At 40.1% G+C, this 27,345-nt stretch overlaps 1 protein-coding gene across 4 annotated transcripts in view; it reads left to right on the forward strand.

Moving 5' to 3' along the window:
* Positions 1-27,345, forward strand: part of KYAT1 (kynurenine aminotransferase 1) — a 1,131,910-nt gene that overhangs the window by 62,656 nt on the left and 1,041,909 nt on the right. The window lies entirely within an intron of this gene.

The following is a 27,345-nucleotide window of genomic DNA, read 5'->3' on the forward strand; positions in this document are numbered from 1 at the left end:
GTTTATCTTGAGGGTGGCAAGGATGCTACTCTGCTTGACATGCAGTGGAGTCTTGTTCCAGAGGTGAATGATAAGTTTGGCTATGAATCTATCATACCAATGTGTCTTATTTATCTGCAGATGAAGGTTTAGTTCCTTTAAACCTTTGCAGTCAACAGGCAGCCTTGGTTCCCTAAGGGGATTCCCATGTACATTACCACTTTTTGTGGAAAAAAGTGTAAGTTTTCTGTCAGTTCTAGTTACCGGGGCTAGGGCTAGTATTCCTAGAGGTTCTCACTAAAAACTTTACTTTGATGTGTAACATTTCAGTCAAGAGACAAAATTGTCTCTGCAAGCCTCCACTGTCCACTTGACAGACACCTTCTGTGGCTAGGACTTGAACCTGGGTCCTAGTAACTTGATCATCCTCTCTCCAAGTCACAAGAAGATAAAGTTATCTGTGTGGCTTCAGTCTTTACTCCAGCCTCCCCTTCGTATCATTTGCTGGTAAGTGACTTTTCTGTGGTCAGGTTGTTGTTCCTTGGACTGTTCATCATTTTTCTTAGTCTTTCTGGTGTTCTTCTCAAGAAGCCATTTAAGACAGGGTAGGCATGTCCTCTGTGGCTGTTCAGATTTTTTCAGGTTAGAGAGTACCACTCTTTCCAGCATCAGGGAAAGGACCAGATGTGCTCCTTTGCTATGACATTATAAGGAGCTTCTTTCTCTGGTAAGGGATCTTTCAAGCTACTATTTCTCTGGGAAGGGTCTCCCATAAAATGAAAACAAAATAGGCATTTTTTTCTCCTAGAATTCATAGAAGTGACTGAACTTTGCTAAGGGTTGTTTTAAATCCTTGGGTATCTAATTAGAAAAAAAACAAAAAGAGTTGCAAGAATCGCAATGAAAATATTCCCAGAGATTCATTAAAGGGCCTAACACAACCATATTGCTCATGCTAAAAAGGCCTTTCTCCCATGACCTGCCTATTTGTGATTCAGAGACATGTTAGCTACGATGAGGTAAGACCTCATTATCAACTAATCTGCATGTTTCTGAATCACATTTTCTACCATGATGAGTAGATTATTGCTGATCTGCATGTCATGTTAACAAACTACTGCTTGTATAGCTGGTGGCATCCCCTCTAGTCACTGTTCCACACATTCAAGTACACACAGCACAATTACACATACACACTACAGTCCCAGTACCGGTCCGTAACCCATTTGCCCACTTGTGGTTCCCCCATCCCTGTAATAGTTTGTCATTATAACACATATCCATTAGTCCTGGTGGTCTAGTATATCCCCCCAGCCTCTGATCCCAGTACTGCTGTTGGTGTTATTACAGCAGTTTAATCCTTGATTTATTGCTGATGTCTAATGGTTCCCCCATACTTTGATACCACTTATGATGTTGGTACCATTATTGTACTTCCATATATGCTAACTCTGGTGGTCTAGTGCATCTCCCACCCTGATCCCCATACTGCTCTTGGTGTTAGTATGGCACCTTAAGAATAATGCTGGTGATCTAGAACATCCCCATCCCCCCAATCCCTACACCAAGGTTGTGATATGCAGTTGAACACAGCCTTTTGACCATATTCAGCACCATGATGTGGTAGGGTCAGCAATATTTATCTACACATCTGAGTGATTTCTTGAATTGCTGTGGCATGTAGATGCTGTCCTGGAGGTGTTTCTGGGGAAAAAGCACATGGATAATTAACATACGCCACTGTCTCCAGAATATCTCCTTAGCATTCAGCACAACTGCAGGGACAGCCCTAAGTAGTGCTGCATGTTTTCATGGTAGAGGACCATATTAGGACAATTGCTGAATTGGGAAAAGGTAGAACGAGTATACACGGAGTTGTGCATGTTACAGTACCTTAATGAATCACGGGTATTATATCTTCTTAACAGGTGAGTTTTCTTCTTCTTATAGCTGTTTAGCCTTTTTTGCCAGCCTTTGCCAGTGCTTCCTTGTAACCAATAATTTTTTTGACAGTCCGCCACCTGCTCCCAGGATCCTGATAAATTATACAATAATGGCCCCAGATCTACAATTTATTTTATTTTATTTTTATTTATTTTACATCTGTTTATCGGGCTAGTCTAACTGGATATAGTTCCATTTTCAGTAGAGGCCTGGGGAGAAAAGCTCCAAAATAGCATAAAGAATTTAAACAACAATACTATCACAAAGTAATAGAAAGATTTAACAAAAATACCAAGATATAGTATTAAAGAGCAGAGATTAAATTAAATAAAAAAAATAAATAAATAAAAAAAAATTACATACTGGATAAAACAAGTCTTTTTACAGTATCACACATGAGGTAGTTTATAATACAGAAAGGAAATTATTTGTACAGAGGGATAATATAATTTTAGTAGTTACAGTTACTGCTTTGGGGAGATAAGTAATGTAATTTTAGTTTTAGTACAACGTGGGGAAAAAAAAAGAAAAATGGAGAAAGAAAATGTGGCATCAGAAGTTAGTCAGGGTTGCTACAGGGGCATAACCAGTGTGTTTTGAGGTGTCTTTTAAGCTTTTGTTTAAATAGTGTAAGAGAAGGAAGTAGAGTTAGTTCACTAGGTAAAAAGTTCCAGTTTTTTCCAGCAGTGTTGCAGAATAGGGGAATCACCTGCCAAGGTGTTGGTCTTGCTTATGTTAGCTAGAAGTTTACTGGAGGAGCATAGGGAATTAAGATTTTTGTAGGGGATGATGAGATTAGTGAGTATGGGAGTGTTGTTCGGTTGGTAAAATAACTTGTAGGCAATAGTCTGTTGGGAAAATATCAGATTGTTTTGTAGTTCCAGCCAGCCTAGCTGCTGCAGATTTTGACAGTCTAATCGGATTACCAGTTGCAAATCTGGCGATGCTATCGTAGGAGTTAGCTAGTTTGAGAAAGTTATTTTTTTTTAGGTGAGTGTATATGGGTGAGGCATAAAGAAGAGTTGAGAGTGAATGAGAGTGGGCAATTGTAGTTCTAGCAGTAGGAGTTAAGAAGGGTTTAATTTTATTTAATGAGCCCATTTTTCTGTTTACTGTTGTAATAATGTTGTTTACATGGTTATCAAAATTAAGGTTATGGTCAATTGTAATTCCTAACAGTTTCCTAGTGGAGAAATCTGTAGGGGTGGACTTACTGATAGGAGTAAAGAGTAGGAGCTTAGTTTTTTTGGCATTCAAAAGGAGGCAATGTTTCAAGAACCATGCCTCAACTGTGTTGAATACATTCTGAGTTAGAGATTGTAGTTCTGATGAGGAGTTATTTGAACATATGATGGTAGAATCGTCTGCATATTGTATGTAGGTGGCTTGAGGAATTGCTAAATAAAGGTCATTGATAAAAAGTGAGAAAAGAAGACATCCTAGAATGGAGCCCTGGGGGACTCCAAGGCTGACTGGCAGGTGGGATGATAAGAGTATTCTCCCAGAGAACTGCCTGTTGCCTATTGCTTAGGTAGGACTTGAACCATTGAACCGCCAGAGTGTCAAGAGAAAGGGATTCTAGATTATTTATAAGAAGGGGGTGATTTACCATATCAAAAACTTTTGAGAGATCAATAAAGAGTGCAGATGAGAGGATGTTATTATTACAGTTTTTATTGATGGACTCAGTGAATGATAAGAGAGCAGTAGTGGTACTGTGAAATGGCTTAAAACCATGTTGGCAGTTAGCTAGTATGTTGTTTTGAGTTAAATGGTATAGTAGCTGTTGGTGAATGTATTTTTCCATAACTTTTGCTAAGGGTGATAAAAGAGCTATTGGTCTATAGTTAGAGTAGTCATTTGAGTTACCCCCTTTGTGTAGGGGAATGATGTGGGAGATTTTCCAAATGTCTGGGATGATTCTCTCATTAATGGTTCTGTTTATAAGGATGGATATAGGATAGGCTACTGCTTTGGCTGCTTTTTGCAGGTATTCAGATGGTAACTGGTCAGCAGAGGGAGTACAAGGCTTAAGTTTTTGGATGATGTTATAGATTAGAGTGGTAGAGATGGGTTGTAAGTGGAATATTGGAAAGGTGCCAGATGAGGTAGGGAGGCTTGAGTTATCAGGGGCTAGTTGACTGGCTAGAGATTGTATGGTCTCTGTAAAGAAGGTATTTGGCAGTTTGATGGGGATTATTGTGTTCAGCCCCTAGAGGGGTTGGTGTACTAGAGTGCCTTGGGTGAAGGAGTCTATTAATATTTGACCAGAACGTCTATGGGTTGTTTTGATGGGATTGCTGTAATTTACAATAGTAGTTTTTTTTGTCTGTCAGTATTGCTTTTTTTGTAACATTTCTCAATTGTCTACAAGTTAGTTGCTCGGAAGTAGTTTTGGTGGCTCTCCACTTAGCCCAGGATTTGTTCCTAAGTAAAATTTTTTTGTCAAGTTTCATTGGATAGCCAGGGGGGAGGTTTGGACTTCATTCTAATTAACCGTTTAGGAGCATGAATATCAAGGATAGCTAGGAATTTGGAGTTGAAATATTTAACAGCTTCTTCGAGTGGGAGAATTTTTAGAGGTTTCCAGTTGCAGGCATTAAATTCATTTTGGAATAGTACTGGGTTAAAGTGTTTGTTTGTCCTTATGATCCTATATATGGGAGGGTTAGAAATATCTTTCCTTTGTCTTATAATATAAGTCAAAGTGTGATCACTTACATCATCAGGCAGGGTTCCTACTTTATAAAATTGTTGTTGTTTATTGATAAGAATCCAGTCTATGGTGCTCTCTTTATGGTTTGGTTTGTTAATTCTGGTTTTAGAGGTGATTGTTTGACTAAAGCCATGAAGATTAGTATGGGAGGTAGGATTTTCAGTATTGACACATTTCCAGTCAGTATTGAAATCACCTAGTATTATTGTTTCTTGTGGGAAGGTAGAAGATAGCCAGTTTAAAATATCCTCTATTAAGTTTATATTATTGCCAGGAGGTAGGTAGCTGCAGATGATGTATAAGGATTTGCTAGAGTTGAGTTGAAATCTGGAGATAAGGACTTCTGCCTTACTATCCTGGGGTGGGTTAAAAGGTGAAGAGGAGATCTGGAGGCCATCTTTAAATAGGATTGCTACTCCACCTCCTTTACGTTTTGTATGGTCTTGTCTCAATATATTATATCCTGGGGGGATGATTGCATTGTCTTTAGTTCCAGGTTTTAACCAAGTTTCTGTCAGACAGAAAATGTCAAAGGAGTGAATATTGAGGAGGGAATGGAGATGGGCGACTTTATTATTAATACTACGGCTATTGAGATGTCCTATTAAGAAAGAGTTTGAGGGTCTAGCTTGGGTATCCTGGGTTGAGAGATAGGGGCTATATGTTTTGACTGTGAGGACATTGGTTGGGCCAGAGTTAGGGTGGATGTCTCCATCTTCCAAGGAGGAATTATTTTGTCTTGGGACAGGGTTATATATAAAGCTAGTTAGATATTTCACTTTCCTTATGGTGAGGTTATTGTATTTAATATGTGTGAGTCTGTGGTATTTGGCTAGCAGGTAGCTGGGAGTGGATGTGATATTTATTTGAGTATGGATGAGGGTAAAAGTTTGTACAGCTGTTTGTTTTGGAGAATAATTAAACCGGTCATAATTCACTTTTTCAAAGGAGGCGAAATGAATGGCTGAGGTGAGTGCAGGTATGATAGTGGCTAGGAGTATAAGCTTGATTAGGATAGCATTAGTTGTTGTAGGCATATTGTTAAGATTACTTAAAGCAATGGAGAAGAAACAGGGATAAAAAATAGAGATGAAGGGTATGGTTAAGTGTTAAGGAGAAAGGAGCTTACAAATTTTCGGTATCTGGTGATAGGGTTATCAAGTGTAAAATGGAAATAGGGACCCTTTAAGAATAGATAGGTGGAGGGGTGTGGCTTAGGTATGTTGATTGGGTAGAGTATAGGATTGGAGGGATAGGAGGGAGGGTGTGGTATAGTAAGTATATGTTTAGGAGCACTGGGGGTGGGTGGGGATTGGAGGCAGGGTAGGGGAGCGGAGTGAGCCCATAGGGCGAATGGAGCGGGTCAAGAGCAGACAAAGGAAGAAAGTGCAGAGACTGTCTATGAGCAGCAGACTCCCGAGGAGCTCCTGGAGGTAACAGGTGAGTGGGGAGTGATAGTTCAGCTGTTTGCTTAGTAAGGGATAGCAATGTAGAGGAGAAAACTACATATTGGAGGAAAACTAAGGAGCAGTCAGTGATAGCAAGAGAAAAGAAAAGTAGTCTAGAATTTAAAACAGGAAAGTAGGGGTAGGGGATACTACACCAGCCTAGGTTAGTGTGCCACCTAGTGGGCAAAAAGTACAGTACAGCTGAAGGCTAAAAAGTAGGAAAGAGATAGCTAGAACAGATGGCTCCGGTACTAGTTACAGAGGGGAAACAAGTAGTTACTTATGAGAATAGCGAGGGAAAATGGCTGCTGGGTGCCTGGCTCAGTAGTGTGGATTGCATACAACACTAGGTATTAATAACAGTGCAGCTTAGCAGTTGACTTAGCGTAAAACATACATTCTTCTATCCTTTGCGAACTGGTAATTGAAATAAAATGGCAGGTTTCTTTTGGGGTGAAGATGGGATGGTAGCGACTAGTAGAAGGGTGTCCTTGTTGATCCAAATCTTAGTACAGGACTGGAGGTTGAAAGCTATGTAGATTAGTGGGAAACAAAGAACAATCACATTGGTAAGAACACAGTAGCTTCAAGTTTATACATTAGCAAAGTTAAAATGAAAAACAGGTGAACATAGTAGTTTCAGTTTTGCTCAATAACAAATAAGAAGAAGAAACAGTAATATCCTTGATAAAAGGCAATTAGAGCAGTAACATCTTTTGAGATAGCTAACAAGCTTCAACAGAAATACTACAGTCATTAGGACATAATACTACTGCTAGGTTATAAACTAGTCCTTATTAGCGAACATAAAGCAATGCAAATGCAATACCCAGCGATTTAACCTAAAAACCAGCTAAATAAGAAGCTAAAAACATCAAGATCCAGCAGAGTCCTTAATTATACAAGTTAATAACTATGGTGCAATACTGGAACTAATGTTAGATGCTGGTCTTGCTAAGTTTACATATCAGAGATGGTACCAACCAAGCGCTATGCCGCAGGTCGTACACTTCATCAGTAAGAAACAAGGCTAACACAGTAAAATAGTGATACTACAACAGGGAAGCAAGATGTAAATAGTATATACAACAACCACACGTACACAAAGCATAAGGTAATAATGTAACTTATTAAGCATTATGCCAAAGGAAAAAATATCCAACCTCCGCTGAAGATGTGGAAGACAAAAAAAGAAAACTGCAAGACTAAACTTCGTAACACCACCAAAGCAGTCTCCGCTTCAATGACTCTATCAGTGAAATTCAATACTCTAAAATATACGAAGAGATAAGGCTCCGCTTCAATAAGTCTGTCAGTGAAATTCAGTACTCCAAAAACGAAAAGATTAAAAACAAAAATTTAATAAAACTAACATAAAAACTGACATAAAAAGAAATAACATCTGATAAGCGCTTTCAGCTATTCAGCCTTCTTCAGATCATAAAACATTCTCGGATTTTACCATTTAAAAAGAAAATCTCAACCAATCAAGTGTCCACTTTGATTTCACAAACAACTATTAACCAATATCTGAAGCAGCGATATCAGTTCCTTATTGGAGAGAAAGTACATTTCATTATGTATCAGTGCCATTCCGGCGAAAGAAAATACTCGCCAATCACTATTGCTTCCTTATTCACACCTTCCCTCTCATAAGACTATAACAGTGAAGAATGATTGGATAACTAAAGTACACTTCATTATTCATCAATCTTCAGAGCCAATCCGGCAAAAGAAAATACTCGCCAAATCACTATTGCTTCTTTAGTCGCACCTTCCCTATCATAGGTCCATAACAGTAGAAGCTGATTGGATAAGAGCGTGGCATTCAGTCAAGATTTGGATAAAAAGACTACATTGAGCATTTTTTTAGCCAATCCATTTGATGGAAATTTGACCCACATTATTGGTCCAAGAGTGCCGTTACATAAAATAAGTCTCTAATCATACAGATGGCTCATAAATGAATTAGTAACAAAATTTTATCATCAGTCGCTATCCCTGTCACCCAAACATCCTTGGCATTTTTCGGTATAAATCCATTGCAGCAATAAGCCATACTTAATCATTAAGGGAAGGTGGATCTAAACAGCCAAGGAAGAAATTTTCATAGAGTAAGTAGAATAGTGTTGTAGTAGAAAGTATGTGCCCAATCAAATAATAATATCCAGAAACCAATAGTCATTCTTGTTACTGGGTATTATTACTTGATTGGGCACACACTTTTCACTATGTCACCATTCCATGTACTCTAAGAAAAGTTTCACTAAATACTACTACTGGATGAATTTTGTCTTAATGGTTATTTTAAACCAGTATTAAGATGAACTACTTAAAGAGTAAGAATGACTATTGGTTTCTGGATATATTATTACTGATGCTAACATTTTGTTACTAATTAATTTATGAGCCATCTGTATGATTAGAGACTTATTTTATGTAACTGCACTCTTGGATCAATAATGTGGGTCAAATTTCCATCAAACTGATTGGCTATAAAAATGCTCAATGTAGTCTTTTTATTCAAATCTTGACTGAATGCCATGCTCTTATCCAATCAGCTTCTACTGTTATGGACCTATGATAGGGGAGGTGCAACTAAGGAAGCAATAATGATTTGGCGAGTATTTTCTTTCGCCGGATTGGCTCTGAAGATTGATGAATAATGAAGTGTACTTTAGTTATCCAATCAGTCTTCACTGTTATAGACCTATGAGAGGGAAGGTGTGAATAAGGAAGCAATAGTAATCTGCAAGTATTTTCTCTCGCTGGAATGGCTCTGTTAAATAATGAAATGTACTTTCTCTCCAATAAGGAACTGATATTGCTGTTTCAGACATTGGTTAGTAGTTTGTGAAATTGGAAGTGGGCACTTGATTGGTTAGGATTTTCTTTTTAAATGGTAAAATCCGAGAATGTTTTATGATCTGAAGAAGGCTGAATAGCCGAAAAAGCGCTTATCAGATGTTATTTCTTTTTATGTCATTTTTTATGTTAGTTTTATTACATTTTTGTTTTTAATCTTTTCGTTTTTGGAGTACTGAATTTCACGGACAGACTTACTGAAGCTGAGCCTTATCTTTTCGTATATTTTGGAGTATTGAATTTCATTGATAGACTCATTGAAGCGGAGACTGATGTGGTAGTGTTACGAAGTTTAGTCTTGCAGTTTTATTAAGCATTGTGTGGTCAAAATTATAAGCTAGAAGCAAGTTACGGCATTGTGACTTGTTGCTCCCACTAACAGTTGTGTCGTACACACTTTAAAAATACTTGCAGCGTTGTCTATAAGCTACAAATAACTACATAAGATACTGTTCCGTCAGTACCATGGTGATAGTTGTTAAATTAGCCCAACCAGTGTCCAAACGGTCTAGGTTTAGTTTAGCTGGCCTCGTGTAGTACAGCAGGATGGGTGCTGACTACTGACACACATTAAAGCCGATATCGGCAGTGCACAACCTTATTTATCCCACTGTGTATCCAGATTCATAGAGCAGGACTGATTTAGGCTAGGCAGTTGAGCAGGAATGGTTCAAAAATGCACCCAGATACCTATTCAAATTAGTTCCCTATTTTAGATAAGAAAGTAAAAACATTCCCGTATTGCACAAGGCGTATTCAAGATTCGCTTGGAAAGCGTTCAAACTACTGTTTAATGAAATGCTCTGTTGTAGAAGAGAAGGAAAAAATGGTGCCCCAATTTCAAAGTGAGAAAACCGCCCTCTTTTCTTTTTTTCTACTGACTCTCCTAATATGGCAGAATCTAAAGTGTCTCTGTATTCCTTAAAATCTTCTCTGCCTTAAGATTACTGCACATTCTCTGAATGGTATTTATGATACTGTTAATATTGTTTTTAAAGCAACTGTCATGGTTGTCAGTGTTGTGAAGACTTGCTTTGCTACATTATCAGAATTTACTAGAGGATGACAAAGCTAAGATTCTGAATGAGCTAAGGCTAAAAGTTTGTTTTCAAAAAGTATACAAGCTGTTTTTCACTTCTGGGAGTGGAATAGAGATAAAAAAAGAGCAGATAGCAGTCAGTGTAAGTGGAAACACAGACCGAAGCATGTGCTGTATCATGGGTAACCTTAATTTTAGATTAGGTTATGCCTGTGGTGCAGCTGTCCGTTTGGGGCATTCATTCCTATCTGGAGGGTTAAACTTCATTTGTTAAAAATGTACATGGCTTTGTGTGTTTGTTGTAAGTTAATAGGGGACAGGGTGTTATAAAAGTGTATTTAGTTTTTTTTTTGTTTGAGGGTTTTCATTAAAGTAAAAAGAATTTGAGAACTATGACATAGGTTCAAATGTAGATGTATAAAAAGATCAGCCTACCTAACATTAGTGTGTGCATGCAAGACAAAAGCTGGAAAATAACATTAAAAAAACTGTAATGTACAGTAAGTGGGAACACTAACTTTTTATCCTAATGGTTACTATATCAATAGTATCTTGAAATGTAAATGGCCTTACAGATATAAACAAAAAGGAAATAGTATTGAATTTCATTAAGAAATGCAGAGTGCAAATAGCAGTGCTGCAGAAGACACATTTGGAAAGAAATGAGCATGTAAATTTGAGAAAGAAAGCATTTCAGGATGGATTTTCCGCAGAATTTCAAGGAAAAGGGGACTAATAATATCTATTGCTAGAGGGATTCCAGTAGTGATACAAAAGGACAATAATACTATATTTTTGGTAGTAATAGGCTGTTGGCAAGGAAGGAGTAGGATTATGCTAGTATGTATTTATATTCCACCAACAATTGCTTTTATTGAGCTTAAGAAAGTTTTGGGAGAAATAATCAGCTTTCAGCAAGGATTATTACTTATAGATGGGAACTGGAACTTGATTTGTAATAAAGAAGATACATCAGTGGGACCTATTAAGAAAAATATAACAAAAGAGAGAAAAGTTTTATGAAGAAATTTATGAAAATATTTGGTATGGAAGACATGAATTCAGTAGTAGGAACTTAGGCAAAATTTACATATTATTCCCCAAGATACAATAATTGGGCTAGACTGTTTTTTGATAACTCCAGAGCAAAAACAAAAAAACTTTTAGCACAATGACTTGGGCAACAGAAAGTAGAAAGGGCTGTGGCCAAATTTAGTGAGCGTATAAGAAGAAAAATTACTAGAAGTCCTGTAGAGCTATCAGAGATATTTCAGCAATTTTATAAAAAAAATGTATAAATCACAGAAATATGGACATCAAGAAGAAGTACAAATGAAAATATTTATGGAGGACTTAATTATGCCAACATTACAGGTAGATGACATGCAGCAACTAACAGTTAAGAAGAGATGAGACAAGACAGTATGTAAGATCAATCTGCAGGAAAGTGTCCAGGAATAGATGGTAGTCCAGTGAAATTTAGAAGGAAAGAAAGTGTTAAAGATCTGGAAGATTTTGTTTAATAATATTAAAAGGTTGTGAAGTACCAGCATCTAGGAAGAAAGCTGTGGTGGCTATATTACCTAAAGAAGGTAAAGATTTATCAGAGACAGCCTCATTCAGACCTATTTCAATTTTGAACCATGATTATAAAGTGTCTATGCATATACTAGCTAATAGAATGGCAAAAATGTTGCCAAAATTGATAGCTTTGGATAAGTGTAGTTTTGTGTTGGGAGGCAGACATTTGGCAAGATGAACAGCGATGATAATTGGGGGAAGCAGAATGTAAGAAATTATTGCTGTTGTTGGTAAGTCTTGCAAAGAAAGCATTCAGTGAAGTAAGCTGGGATTTTATGAGTAGGACAATGTAAGCATTTGCATTCCCAGACACAGTAATAAGGTTAATTAGGAGGATATATAAAGGATCAGAGGCAAGAGTTAAAGTGGAGGGTTCTTCTCTGATAAGTTGTATTTGAACAGAGGAACCAGGAAGGGGTGTCCTATTTCCCTATTGTTTGCTTTATCTTTCGAGAGACAGGCAAAGAAAGCAAGGGGCTCAGAAATTCAAGGGTATAATTGGTATGATAATCAAGAAAAGTTAGCTTTATTTGCAGATGATAATATTTTGTGCTTGATAAATCCAGAAAAGGACATGTCAGTGTTGTGGAACATTTTGAGACCGTTTCATGCCTTTTCAGGATATAAAATTAATGAAGAGAACATTTTCAAGATGGCTGCACACTGAACAGTTTAATTTCAGCTCTCCCAGTGTGAACAAAGAAACTGATAGACAGGGGCCAGCAATTCTGCCTGTGTTAGTAAAATTTAGTTACTGGTTAGCAAGTACACTCCCTAGATGCCAGCAAAGAGAAGAACTTAGAGAGCTTGAAAGAAAGTCCACTAGAAAAGGTGAAGAAAAAGACTGACTGGGAAGAATCATGGACAAAGCAGTTTAGTCTCCAGCTTTGGTATAAGAAGTAGTTTTCAGTAATTTAGGGGAAAAATAAGTCAAGTGTGCTCAGAGGTGATAAAAATAAAAGAAATATTGAAGGAGTGTATCATCTCAAATAAAGGGTTGGAAAAATGGAAAAAGCTTTAACTACTCAGATGAACTAATAAAACTGCAAAAAATCAGAAGTTGAAATGAAGAAAAGGCTGGCTGAGTAAGAAGCTGCTCAAGAAGAGCTGCTTCAGAAATGGTAGAGTTATGGGACAGAGCACACAGAGAAAACTTGACATTTTCTGCTATACCAGATAAACTGGAAGGAACAGACTGTATTAATTTTATGAAAGAACAAGTAAGTATCTGTGCTGGTATTCCATCCAACTTCATGGTATTAATGTCTGGAGAGAGAGTAAAAGGGAAAAAAGATGGAAAATGTAACTGCAAGTAAAATATTTTTGCTCGAAACAGTATCTGTAGAAAATATTTTATAAGATGATGTGAATACTAAATAGTGAAGTATTTCAGTGATTGTTGTATGTGATAAATATACTAAATAGGTGTTTTTTCTCTTTGTCAGTTTCTTTGTCAGTTTTACGAAATGTAGGCATTACAGTGTAAAAAGAAGAAAGGCTGGGCAAAGGCATGTTTAAATTAATATGCAGTAATCTTGGGCTGTTGAGGTGGGGAATGGGGTGTAAAAGTGCACTGATTATAATATTTGTTGCTTTGAAATGTTTTTGTTTACCCTTGCATAGGTGAATGTCTGGATTAATGCCATTGGCTTAATCTGATGACAAGTTGTTTTTGTCAGTACAAATGGGTTTTAAAAATGAGAGACCAGAATGTAGTAAATAGTTTTCTTTAGTCAAATGAATGTTTAATGCCAGTTGAGAAATCTGGACCTGAGGCCAGCTCTGCATTTTAATCTTATGTTTCCATGGAAACAAGCTGAGTAAAGGTGAAGGCAATACATTAAAAAGCCTGGGCATTGTTTTCTGAGAGGAACATTAAACTTAAAGGCACAAGGGTAAGCAGTTCAGTAAAAAATAAAGTTTGAAATTATTGAAGTGAATAAGCGATAGTAGCTTTTCTGGTAACTAAAGACGTTAATGCATTTATTAGATCAGTGTATAATCCAGTTTATTTAAATATAGGCAGTAGAGTTTTCTTAAGTTTAAAAGTTAATGTCTTCATAAAGCATATTAGCTTATTTTCACATTTGGGAGGGGAATAAAGCTAAGACAAGAACAGACAGCAACTGGTGTAAGTATTAGCACAGACTGTAACATACATCTTAGCATAGAGAACCTTAATTTTTTGGTGTGTGTACAGCTGTCAATTTAGGACAGTTATTCCTATCTGGAGAGTTAAACCTCATTATTTAATGGTATACATAGTTTTGTGTCTTTGTTTTAAGTAAATAGGTTACAGAGGTGTTTTGGGTTGTGTTTGGGTTTCTTGTTTGAGAGTTTTCATTAAAACAAAAAGTATTGTAAAATGTGTCATAAGTTCAAATGGAGATGACAAGAAAAAACTGTATAAACAGATCAACCTGCCAAACATTAGTAGGTGCAGGTAACGCAAAAAGCTGAAAACAGACATTTAAAAAGCTGCTGCATGCAATAGGTAAGAATAATAACTTATAATGGGTACACTATCCATATTATTTTGGAATGTGAATGGCCTGACAGGTATAGACAAAAGAAAGGAATATTGAATTGTAGTAAGAACTGCAGAGTGCAAATAACAGTGCTACAGGCTACATACTTGGAAAGAAATGAGTATGTGAATTTGATAAAGAAAGGATTTCAGGAGGGATATTCAGCAGAGTATCTGTGACAAAGGAAAAGGAAAGTACTTATACTAATTGTCAGTGGAGCTCCAATAGTGACAGATGAGATAGTAATGGTGGATTTATAATAGTAATGGGCTACTGGCAAGGGAGGTAGATTACATTGGAAAGTGTTTTTTATTCCACCTAAAACTAGTATGGAGCTTAAGAATTTTTTGGGAGATATAAACAGCATTCAGAAATAAATGTTATATATAGGTGGGGACTGGAACTTGATTTGCAACAGACAGATGTATCTGAAGGACCTGGAAGGGAAAATATAAAAAAGAGGGTAGTTTTCTGAAGAGATTTATGAAAATATTTGTGGTATGTAAGATGTGAATTCAGAAATTGGAATTCAAAGAAAGCTTACATATTATTCCCCAAGGTACAATACCTGGGCTAGACAGAAATTATACTTCATAGGAACATGTGCATTTAATTGAAAGCTTTGACAAACATTCACTAAGTGTTTCAGATCCTGTGCCAGTAACAACCAAGATAAAAAATACAGGGTATTGGAGTGCAAACAAGACACTGGAGATTACTCCCTTATCTGTTAAAAAGAAAGGAGAATTTAAGGAATGGGTAGTAGAAATTATTCAAGAGTTATTAAGGAAGATAGAAGTTTCTTCGGAAGTTTTCGCTAGTGAATGGGATAAAATGAAAGTGGAGTTTAAAAATAGGGTAGAAATAAAAGGAAAAAGAGAAATGGTTAAGAAGTAACACAAATTGTTTAGAGAGACTGACAAATGTTAAAGTATTGCAGAATAAGGGAGATTTCACAGAACAAAAAGAGGTGTACAACTGCAGAGTGTTAAAGAGAAAATAACGAGTATCTGGATAATATGCATGACATTAGAAAACTTATTTTTAAGCAACTGTTTTTGATAACTCCAGAGCACAAAAACTTTTAGCATAACTTAGGCAACAGAACATTGAAAGGGTTGTTGCTAAGCTTATGAAGCCTATAACAAGAACAGTATCCTGTTGAGGTATTAGCGATATCTCAGAAATTTTGTAAAAATTTGTATAAAACAGAGGAATGTGGAAACCAAGAAAAAAGCACAAATGGAAATATTGATGTAGTACTTGGGTATGCCAAGGTTAGAGGTACATGAGGGTCAACAATTAACTGTTAAGATTGCAGGAGATGAGATAAAAATGGTGACATATAATCGATCCACAGGAAAGTCTTCAGGAATAGATGGTATTCATGTGGAAGTCTGGAAGCTAGGAGGAAAGAAAATGATAAAGATCTGGAAGGTTTTGTTTAACAGCATTTTAAAAGAAGGAGAAGCACCATCATCCTGGAAAAAAGCTATCATGGCTTTAATTGGTAAAGACCCATCAGACTCAGCTTAATATCAGACCATTTCAGTTTTAAATCATGATTATAAAGTTTTAATAGCTAAAAAAATGGAAAAGGTATTGCCAAAATTGATAAATATGGGTCAGTGTGATTTTATAGGTTCATAGGTTGGTACTAGGCTATCGACCCTAAGACCTATGCAAGCCTAGCCAGAACATTTCCCTGGAAATTTCTTCCCACAATATTTACTTCTCTGGGCCCCTGTCTAGCAGGGCGGCTGACGTGAATTTCCTATCTCCCATCCAATCATCAAGGTTCCTTTTGAAGAGGGCCAATGAGGCGCTCTGCTTGACATGTATGGGCAGTCTATTCGAGAGTCTGAGGAGTCTCTGGGTCAGCAACCTATCCCTCCAGCATGTTTTGTTCATTGTGATGATAAGGTTTAGATCCTTGGAGCGTGTGGCTCTGAGGGATTGGGATTTCTTTAAGTGGAGCATGTCCAACAGCTCAGGGTTTGACATGGCATTGTATGTTAAGCAGAGATCGCCTCTGAGTAGACGATATGCCACAGAGTATAGCTGGAGTTTTTTTAGACGGTCAGCATATGGCATCTGCTTTAGGCCTGTGACTCTTTTAGTGAGGTATTTCTGTGGCCTTTCCAGCTGTTGCAGATGTCTTGTTCGGTACATACCAAGTGGGGCATTATACTCTATAATGGGTCTAATGAGGGATGAGTACAGTGGGACAATGACCTCTTTTTTTTCTGGATGAAAAGCCCTTAGTGACGAGGTGTGCCACATAGAAGGATTTCCTGACTGTTGTGGCGATGTGGTTATCGAAAGCGAGACCACTGTCCACTTGTGTCCCTAAGTCTCTCATCTCACTTTCGATGTTTAGTGTCCTGCCACCTATGTGGTAGTTCATGGATACATGTTTTTTTCCAACGGGGATAACTATACATTTCTTGGCATTAAGCTCGAGCCCATGGCGCTGGCACCAGGCATCTGTTTCTGTAAGGCCCTTTTGTAGAATATCCACATCATTTGGGGATTCAATAATGGCTCCCAGTTTGCAGTCATCTGCAAACTTTGTTAGCCAGAGTCCCTTAGTGTTGGCCTGTACTTCAGAGAAGTAGATGCCAAACAAGAGTGATCCCAGGACTGAACCCTGAGGTACTCCACTTGTCACTTGTCTGGAGCTGGATTTGGAGTCGACTACTTTTACAGTCTGGGTTCTGTCAGTAAGCCAGTTGGCAACCCATCGAGTGACGTAGGGATTTATGCCCAGGTTAGTAAGTTTATCTATGATTCCAGAGTGGGGGATGGTGTTGAAGGCCTTGGCGAGGTCCAGATAGGCTGTGTGGACCGCCTTACCCTCGTCCACAGCTCTGGATACCGATTCGAAGAAGTCAATCAGATTCAGGAGACAAGATCGGCCCTTCACAAACCCAAACTGGGTGGGGTCCAGTGTTTGAAGGTTGCCAATGTCTTTGTTTATAAGTTCCATGATAATGAGTTCCATGCCCTTGCAGATCAGGCTTGTCAGACTGATGGGACGGTAGTTCCCAGGATCCAAGGCAGATCCTCCCTTGTGGAGCGGGATAACTGTAGCTGTGCACCACTCAGTGGGCACGAAGCCTGAGGTGAGGCTATGATTAAACATGACACTTAGGTGGGGTGCCAGTTCATTTTGTAGTTCATGTAGTACACAGCCTGGGATGTCATCTGGTCCCATGGATGCTGTATTCTTAGCTGTGGAAAGTGCTGTTTCTACCTGTGTGGCTGTGATTATCGGAATTTGGCAATCTTTTGGTATTGAGATGGGCCCTTTGGGGGGTGAGAGGTGGTGAAATTGGCACTAAATCAATCTGCCAGGATATTGGCAATATCCTTGGGATCAGTATATTTAATGCCATTCTGTTGTAGCTCAGAGCAGATCTGAGCATTGCTATTTAGATTCTTGACATAACTATAGAAAGCCTTGTGGTTGTCTTTGGAATCTTTGGCAATTTTATTTTCGTAACTAGCTTTTGAGGATTTTATGAGGGATCTCAGCTTCTTACTGAGGCTGGTGAGGGAGTTTTTTGCATTCTGGGATTTTCCTCTTTTCTGCAACAGTTTCTTCCTTCTGTTGTATAGTTTGTTTATAGCAGAGGACCACCAGATTGGCTTCCTTTTTTTGGAGAAGAGCATCTTGGTTCTATTTGGGATGGCACGATTCATGCATGAGTGGATGTGCTCGTACAGTGCCTTAGTGTAGGATTCTGCAGTCGAACTTCCAGATCCCATCTGCATGGGTGTTGTGAAGTTTGTCACTTCTGACTTCAGTAGCATGAAGTTGGCTTTGGAGAAGTTTTTAAGGAGGTTTCCTTACTGGGGGGTGGGATGTGGATGTCAAGGGTGATTTGCTTATGGTCAGACCTGACCAATGAGGGGGTGACCACTGGTGTGGAGCATCTGTCTCCCATGTAGGTAATGACCAGGTCTAGGATATTGGAGCCCCTGGTGGGACAATGGATTAGTTGATCCAGGGCATTGGAATTTATGAATTCCAAGAACCGTTGGGAAAAGGAGTTGGTACCCGAGTAGTTTTCCCAATTAAATGGCAGGGTAGTTGAAATCACCCAGTATTAGGGTGTTTGGTTGTATCTTAATATTTTCCAGTTTGTCTAGGAAGGTGTAGTGAGAATCTTGGGGTATGGTGGGGGATCTGTAGCAAGCTACAATTTGGATTGCAGTCTTACCTGGTGTAGTTGCACCTTGAGAATTTCAGATGCATTGTGTTGGGCAACTAGCCTGGAGGTGTGAATATCCTTGGTGAATATGGACACTCCTCCACCTTTAGTGTTTCAATCTTGGTTTTGTGGCCGAAAAGTGTGGTAAGAATTGTAGTCTGGTATTGCAGGGGTGCTCTCTGGAGCCTTGAATCAGGTCTCAGTCACTGCACAGATATCAATGTTCTCCATTTTTAGGAGTGCCTCGAGAGAGTGCATTTTGAGGTTTAGACTTCTAGCATTGAGTAGCATTACCTTCAGATTTTGCATGCTTGTATCTGTTACAGTGGTGGTTTTATCCTTTGAACCTTGCCTAAAAAAGGCACTATTGTAGTGGCAAGAGCTTTAGCCAGTAACCTGAATCCCAGGGGTGACAGGTGCAGACCATCTCTGGCCAAAGCATCGTGGTTTGTCAATCATGTCTTCCCAGGCAGACAAATACTGGATCCCCTTTGAATGACACCAGAAGCTTAGCCAATTGTTGAAGTCAATCATTTTGTCCTTATACTGTGGTATCATTCTGGGCAAAGGCAGGATGCTACACAGGGCTAGGGTCATACCTGCCTGGGTTACATGATCCAAGAGCTCCTCCATGTCTTTTTTCATGTAGTCCAGGGAGGTACATCTCAAGTCATTCACTCCAGCATGGACAATGACAGAGTCGTATTTGTACTTGTTGTGGAGTGACTTGAGTGCATGCGCTATGTGGCGGATCCTGGCACCCGACAAGCAGCTGACTGTAATTTTCTTCTTGTTCAGCCTGGTGAGTGGGACATCAGTGTGCCTGACTATAGAGTCACCTATGACTAAAGTGTTGGGTACATTGTCTTGCCTTAGGGGCTGTTGTTGGGTGGCACACTGGTGTTGTGAGCTATGTGTCACTTTGGGTGTGACTGGTATTTGCTTGCGTTTCGGCTTCGGAGGTCCTTGTTGCTTGGGCAGGTTAATGTTAAGGGCCTCCGCATATGTGGGTTTAGTGTTGCTATGTGTGGGTGTTGATAGTGTGGGTTGTTTTGAAGGGCTATGAGTTGTTAGAGGTGTAGTGCAGGTGTTAGCCTTCTCCTCTTGACTGTCTAGCGCAATCTTGACTGGAGAGAGCTTTGCTTCCAGTTTGGCTATGTAAGTGCATCTGTCGCAGGTTGTAGTGTTGGGTGGTAGGAGGAGAGGATTGTCTGTGTACATGAGGCAGTTGCCGCATTGCTCCAGTATGCCCAGATTCACCAGGTGGACAGGAGAAATCACTGGAAGCTGACCCTTGGACATGCCTGTTTAGGTGCTTTTTTGTAAAGTTTAAGAGCTGTTTTCCCTTACCTTTGCAAGGTACTTTGCAGTTGTAGGCTGTTTAGTGCCTATGCTTAATTTCTCCTCATTGACAAGGAGAGCTGAGTGCTTGTATCACTTTCAGGCTTCCTAGTGCTTTCCAGCAGGTTCTAGAGCAAGTGCTAGTCACAGGGGTTCAGATTTTAGTGCTACTACTGAGAAACCAGTTAGTTTTAAGGGAAAATTTGAAGAGCAGACTTTCTGGCACCTGGAATAGTTTAACTGTAGCCTCGTAGTGTTGCACGATGTGAAAAATGTGCAAACACGCACTTTTTTAAGCCAGAAAGTTGAAAGGGATAGAAATCAGCCTAAAAAGGCTAATAAAATTATAGTTTCAGAGCTGGAAACCACTCCTCCAGCGGTAGACAGGCAGTACAATGCTCACCAGTCCCAGTGGTAGGCAGTAGGACTTCCCTTTTACCACAGCAAGGTCTGGATAGCTCTGAGCACAGAAAATAAAGTCCTGAGACAAGCAAAGCCTGGGATATGGACTGGCTAGAAAAGGTGGGAAACGAGCAAACACGATAGTATGTATGTATATGTATATATATATATATATATATATATATATATATATTTTTTTTTTTTTGTTGTTGAAACAGGCTAAACAATGCAATAATACAGTAAATAAACACGGAAAAGGCTAACACACTTGAGTGTGTAGTCCTAAACAGTAACTGCAATTAAAACTCTACAAAATTAGCAATTTAAAACTTTTTAAATGAAGCAAGGCAAGTGCACAACTGAAAAACAATTTAAGAAGCAGTAACACAGCAGAATAAGTAGCTAGTCTACATATACAGAGAAGTCTATATATACAGAAAAGCAGATGCAGTGCAACCTAGAGCATTTGAGTTGTAGCAATGTTAAGGCAATTACAGTTATAATAAATGCTCTAAAATATACTCTATAGTTCCAAAATGTTTGAGAAGCACAGTCAGAACATTAGGAAATTCAGGCAAAAATTTTGGTACTTGAGTATTATCACAACCAGATTTTCGCGGTTGCGGTAACATGCTTGTTGGCCCAAAAACGGATTGTGGGAGTAAACTTAAGGTTGAATTTGATGTTTTCTATGGATACAACCTATTTTTTTCACAAATTCATAAGCAAAATTAACGTGGAAATGTGAATCCTGTTTGCGTACTTCAAAATTGGTTACACTGCTGTCATACTGCTGGAAATGAAATGAGAACACCTGGGAAATGTTTGGTTGAACTGCTGCCGTACTGCAAGAAGGATTATTCCAAAGTTGACAATACATTTTTTCCAGAGAATAAGATATCAAGAGCAGAAAATTTGGGGGGTAAATTATTGGCTTTATTTTACAAACATTTGAAAAGAATTTAAGTTAAAGAGAAGAACAAATAGATAAAGTACTTGTAATATTACGATGTCCTTCAAGGATGCATCTGTAGTCATAACATGTGGGTTGTCCTGCCTCAGGCAGCCCTTCGGTCGGCCGGATTCCAAAGTCTGGGTCTGGCCTCGGCTGATGTCGCATTTCACCCGACGTCATAGCTCCTGGGGTATAAAGGCATCAGCCGATGCCATTTTCCTCGGTCTTTCTTGCCATGCGGTGCCCGAAGCAGAAGCTGTTCGCAAGTGCTGGTCGGTCAGATCCAGAGATTTCAACTACCGAAGACTTCTAAAAAAGCTAAGTACCCCGTTGGGGACTCTTTCTTGCCTCACCCAATGTCAGACAAAGTAAATAATTGTTTAACTTGTGGGAAACAAATACCTCATAAGGATTTCCACTCTTACTGCCTTCCTTGCTTAGGCCCAGACCACGACGTATCAGCTTGTTTAGCCTGTGCTTCCTTCAACCGACGGACACTTAGACGTCGGTCGGAGTTTGCAGAAGAGTTCTTTGGCTCCACTTTTGCATATAAAATGCCGTCGGAGACTCAGACTACACATTTAGCTAAAAAACGCAAGGAAAACGACACTCGCGGCCCGCGGTTTCGGCTAAAACCACGGTTAGGCCTACTGCGAGTGTCTCAGTTTCGGCAGAAACCGAGACCTCAGTTCTCCCTTCCGCCGAAAGCATGCCTCCGTTAACCGAGGCCACACAGGCCATGACTGAGTCGGCTACAGAAATTCCTACTGTGGAAGCAGGCACACAAGATTTGTCAGACACTATTCCATTGGACATCTCTACTCCTGCACGTGGGGCAGCTAGACCCCCTGCTTCTATGTCTATCAAGGCCTTTTCCAGGGCTAAAGCAGCCAAACTTTCCAAGGCCTTACCTACAAAAGCTCCCTCTCACAGGCCTACCTCAAGTTCTCAGATTCTCAGCCTTGCTGAGGACCTTATTTCTCTGATCAGGGGATCCCAACCTCACCCAGACAGGGCCTCACAACCCCATCCTGAAAAGAGGCCTAGGACTGAACCCCCTGAACCTCTCTCCTCTGATCATTCCTCGGATGATTCAGATTTATCTGACCATCAGGAAGGCCCATACTCACCTTATGAGGATTCTGTTGCAGAAGACTCCATTCCTTCCGCCTCTCCTCCAGAAGAATTTTCATTTGGGGAAACCCTACATTCAATGAGGGAACACTTCCAATGGCAGGGTCAGGATTTTTCTGATTCTAGGAAAAGGCTAAGGACTTTTTTACACTTACCACAGCATAGGCCTTTAGCCATACCACCTGTACTTTCAGTGGTTGATGATGCATACAATGATGCCAGTACTGCCCCTGATTCTCTTCCCCCGGCCCCTGCCAAACCTGACAGATACTACAGGGTCCCGGATTCTCATTTCCACTTGTATAAGGCTCATGCTGCAGACCCAGAAACCATTTCTCAGGGCCCTAAAAGTGTTGCAGCTGCCTCTGCCAAAAACCCACTACCCTCTGAAAGAGAATCTAGAGCATTAGAGAGATGGGGTAAGAAGGTTTATACATCTGCTACTCTTTCTGCCAGGGCTTTAAACTGTCAATTTCACATGATACAGTACCAGGAATTTTTGTTAGATCAGCTGAATAAAAACTGGCCTCTCCTGAACCTTTAGACCGTAAGTCCCTTCAGGATTTGGTACACAACTCTCAGCAGGTCAGTAATCATTTCTTAAAATGTGGCTATGATGCACTGGAGGCTTCATTTAGATCAGCTATGACTGGAGCAGTTATTCGAAGGCATGCCTGGTTAAAAGAACAATCCTTACCAGACCATGTTAAGTCTAAACTCCTAGATGCCCCAATGGAGAAACAAAGTTTATTTGGCTCCCCTGCACAGGACGTTCTAAAGAAAGTGGAAGAAAAGGCAAAATCTGTCCAAACAGTCAAGGATTTTTTGCAGGTCCAACCTCCGAGGTTTAGCAGAAATTGGCCTTCAAAGAATTGGTCCTTTCCAGACACCTCCAGAGCACAGAGAGGCAGAAATAGACGCCCAAGAGACAAAAGTCAACCAAGGGGTGCCTACAGGGGTCGTCAGTGGCAACCTGCCAACCAGAGAAGTGCCGCCACAGCTGCGACTGCAACCACTTCCACAGGACAGACACAATGACTTGGCTCTGATTCCGCCTACCAGGGAACAACTGGAAGCACCCTTGGGCGGAAAGCTAGCTTTATTTTCAAAAAACTGGCATTGCATTACAGGAGACAAATGGACTTTACAAACAATAGACAAGGGATACAGGTTTCACTTCCACACTCTACCAAAAAAGAGAGGAATGCCAAACCTTCCACCAAGCCAGAAATCAGAGGCTCTAAAACAAATCATCAGCTTACTAAGGATGAGAGCAATAGAAAAGGTACCATCTATGGAACAAGGCCAAGGATTTTACTCCAGACTATTCCTTGTACCAAGAAAAGAAAATCAATGGAGGCCTATTCTCGACTTGTCCGCACTAAACACATATCTCATTGTTCCAAAATTCAAAATGCTGACCCTACAGCAACTTCTTCCCATGTTGGGCAAGGAGTCTTGGATGGTGACTCTAGATCTCAAGGAGGCATACCTGCATGTCCCTATACGACCAGATTGCAGAAGACACCTCAGATTTCTTGCAGGATCAGAGCATTATCAATTCTCAGCATTGCCCTTTGGCTTATCTACTGCGCCCAGAGTATTCACGAAATGCCTGGCATCAGTATAATTGCTCATTGCAGACTTCAGGGAATTCAAATCTACCCATACCTGGACGACTGCCTAATACAAGCGGACAACAAGACAAAATTAATACAGGATTTGGCCTATGTCATACAACTGCTGCAAGCCTTGGGATACACAGTCAACATACAAAAGTCAAGACTAGTGCCATCCCAAAGGATAACATTTTTGGGTGCACATCTGGACACAATAACTCAGATGGCTTTTCTCACAGAGGAAAAACAAAAGCAACTACCAGTCTATTTCATGGCATTAACAAGACAAACTCAGCTTACTGCAAGGAAAGTCCTGCAAGCCCTGGGTTACATGGCATCCTGCATAATCTTGATCCCTCATGCCAGGCTGCATATGAGAAAGTTACAATGGTACCTAAGGAATGTATGGTCTCAACACAAACACAGTCTAGAAGCCCTGATACCAATCATTCCATGCCTGAAAAAAGAATTCCTGTGGTGGGCTCAGGCCTGTCAGATAAACAGAGGATTGCCTTTCCACAAACCACATCCAAGGCAGACCATCACCACGGACGCCTCAGACCTGGGCTGGGGGGCACACATGGAAGACAAGTGCATCCAAGGCCTATGGTCCCAAGACCAGCTGAATCTACACATAAATCTAAAGGAGATGCTGGCAGTGAAGCATGCCATCGAGGCATTAAGACCATTCCTCCAGCAAGGACACCTGCTGATAAGACGGACAATACCACAGTCATGTGGTACATCAACAAACAGGGAGGCACACATTCATACCCTCTATGCCGGATGGCAATGGACCTGTGGAACTTGGGCCTGAATCTCAACATCCAACTGCAGGCCAGATTTGTACCAGGGAAAGAGAATTCACTAGCAGACAGTTTAAGCAGAACTACCACGGATGCTCACGAATGGATGCTGCATCCAGATATCTTCAAAACCATAACACAGAAATGGGGAATGCCAGAGATAGACCTGTTCGCCTCCCCACTCAACCACCAACTGAAGAAATTCTGCTCAAGAGTATACCACCCACTTGCCTGGAGGGTGGACTCCCTTTCTTTCAGCTGGAAGGCCCTGACAGTATATGCCTTCCCACCTCTCCCTTTGATGTACAAAGTTCTACTGAAGATCAGAGAGGAACAGCCAAAGGTAATTCTGATAGCTCCAGACTGGCCAAGGCAACATTGGTACTCGCTACTGAGAAGCATGTCTCGGACGCACTCATGGCCTCTACCTCTATGTCCTTTACTGCTAACACAGAACAACTACAAGACCCTGCATCCAAACTTAAAAACGCTGCAGCTAACTGCTTGGAAAATTGCATAAAACAAAACCAACCTGATTTGTCTCAGAGGGTTAAGGACATTATCCTGGAGGCTCGCAGACCCTCCACAAGGAAAACATATTCAGCCAAATGGAAAAGATTCCGCATTTGGAGTGCAGAAAAGGGAGAAAATGTCACACTGGCAAACCTAGCACACATCCTAGAATACTTAGCAGAACTGTTCCACAATGGCCTGTCCTATTCTTCCATTAAGATTCATGCATCAGCAATTTCAGCAGAGTACAACATGGATCCTCCTGTCTTCTCTCATCCTCTCCTCAGACAATTTTTGAGAGGGATCAAAAATGTAAAACCTCCAAGGAAACCACCTCTGCCTGCATGGGATCTCAATTTTGTGCTAGAAAAATTAACACTCCCACCTTTTGAACCAGCAGCAACAGCAGACTTAAAGTTCTTATCTTGGAAAACTGCCTTCCTGCTAGCAATCACTTCAGCAAGACGGGTCTCGGAGTTACAGGCATTAATGGCAGTGCAGCCTTTCCTTATCTTCCACCAGGATAGAGTGTCTCTGAGAACCAAACCTACTTTTATGCCTAAGGTGGTATCCAGGGTATCCTTGAATCAAGCTATTAATTTACCTACTTTCTTCCCCACCCCACAGAACAGGGGGGGAAAACTACTACACACCTTGGATGTACACAGACAACTGCGCTACTATCTGGACAGAACTAAAGCCAGCAGAAAAACTGACCAGCTTTTGGTGGCATATGCAACAGGAGTGCAAGGAAAAGCAATTTCAAAACAGACAATCTCAAAATGGATAGGAAATTGCATTCGATTCTGCTATTCATTTCATGGAAAGGCAACTCCTGAAAATATCAGGCCTCACTCCACAAGAGCTACAGCCACCACTACAGCTTTCCTACGAGGAGTGGCTACCAAAGACATTTTAGAAGCTGCTACTTGGAGCTCCGTGCATACATTTGCCAAGCATTATAATCTTCCTTTATACTCCAGATCCCGAGCAGGTTTTGCAACTGCTGTTTTACAAGGGATCCTAACCACCATCATTATCTTAGTGCCTCCTCCCCCAGTTTGGCTATGGTATTCTACCCACATGTTATGACTGCAGATGCATCCTTGAAGGACATAGTACAGTTTTGTACCTACCATAAATGTAGATGTCCGATAGGTATGCATCTGCAGTCAGGATTACCCACCCTCCTTCCTCTCGGTGGTATTCCTAGGGTACTTACCCCTCTTTTAGCTAGCTGGGGGAATCTTTTATGGTGTATTTGTTTGTATGTATATATGTATATATATTTTGCTTTCTACTGTTTGGAACTTTCTACATTTATCCAAATGTAGCCTTCCTAGAGGGCACCTGGCATCTGGGGCAAGAAACACTGAGGAAAATGGCGTCAGCTGATGCCTTTATACCCCAGGAGCTATGACATCGGATGAAGTGCGACATCAGCCGAGGCCAGACCCAGACTTTGGAATCCGGCCGACCGAAGGGCTGCCTGAGGCAGGACAACCCACATGTTATGACTGCAGATGCATACCTATCGGACATCTACATTTATGGTAGGTACAAAACTGTACTTTTAGCCTGTTGTACATGTGCTGTTAGGTGTAAGATAAACATGTATGGAGTATCTGACAGTACTGGATGATTTTTTTGTTTTCAGATGGATAGTAGTTACTGTTGGAATGTTTTCTGGATGTTTTGGACAGCATACTTGTGGATGTTTTCTGGATGTTTTGAGCATCATATTTGTGGAGGTTTTCTGGATGTTTTGGAAAGCATACTTGTGGATGTTTTCTGGATGTTTTAGGGCAGCATACTTGTGGATTGTTCAGTCGCGGGTGTTTCATGAGTTACATGATGTCGGGGAAATGGCATAACTTCAAACAGTCATTTTTTAAACTGTACACTGTTCTTCCTGCCTAAACAATGTCTTTTCATAAAGTTAACATTGCCACTGTAATTCTGCATACATTTCTGGTTACATTCACACAGCGGGAAGCAAGTGGTATTATCACAAAAATCTGGTTGCGATAACACGTAACTACCAAAATTTTATTTATTTTTTTGAAAGGGAAAAAGGAGAAACAGAAGGCCTTATAAAATGTTCTCTCTATTAGGTAGAATGAGCTAATGACACTAGACTGGGAGGAGTGTCCCAGATCAGATTTACAGTAGGGGCGGGCAACTGCAAAGCCACCAATTATAACAGCAAAAAACCAACAGGGAGGGTGGCTGGGAATAAACCTATTAGCCTACTAAGC

The sequence above is a fragment of the Protopterus annectens genome, chromosome 16.part0 (genome assembly GCF_019279795.1).
Source record: "Protopterus annectens isolate FY-2018-M chromosome 16.part0, PAN1.0, whole genome shotgun sequence".
Taxonomy (NCBI): Eukaryota; Metazoa; Chordata; order Ceratodontiformes; family Protopteridae; genus Protopterus; species Protopterus annectens.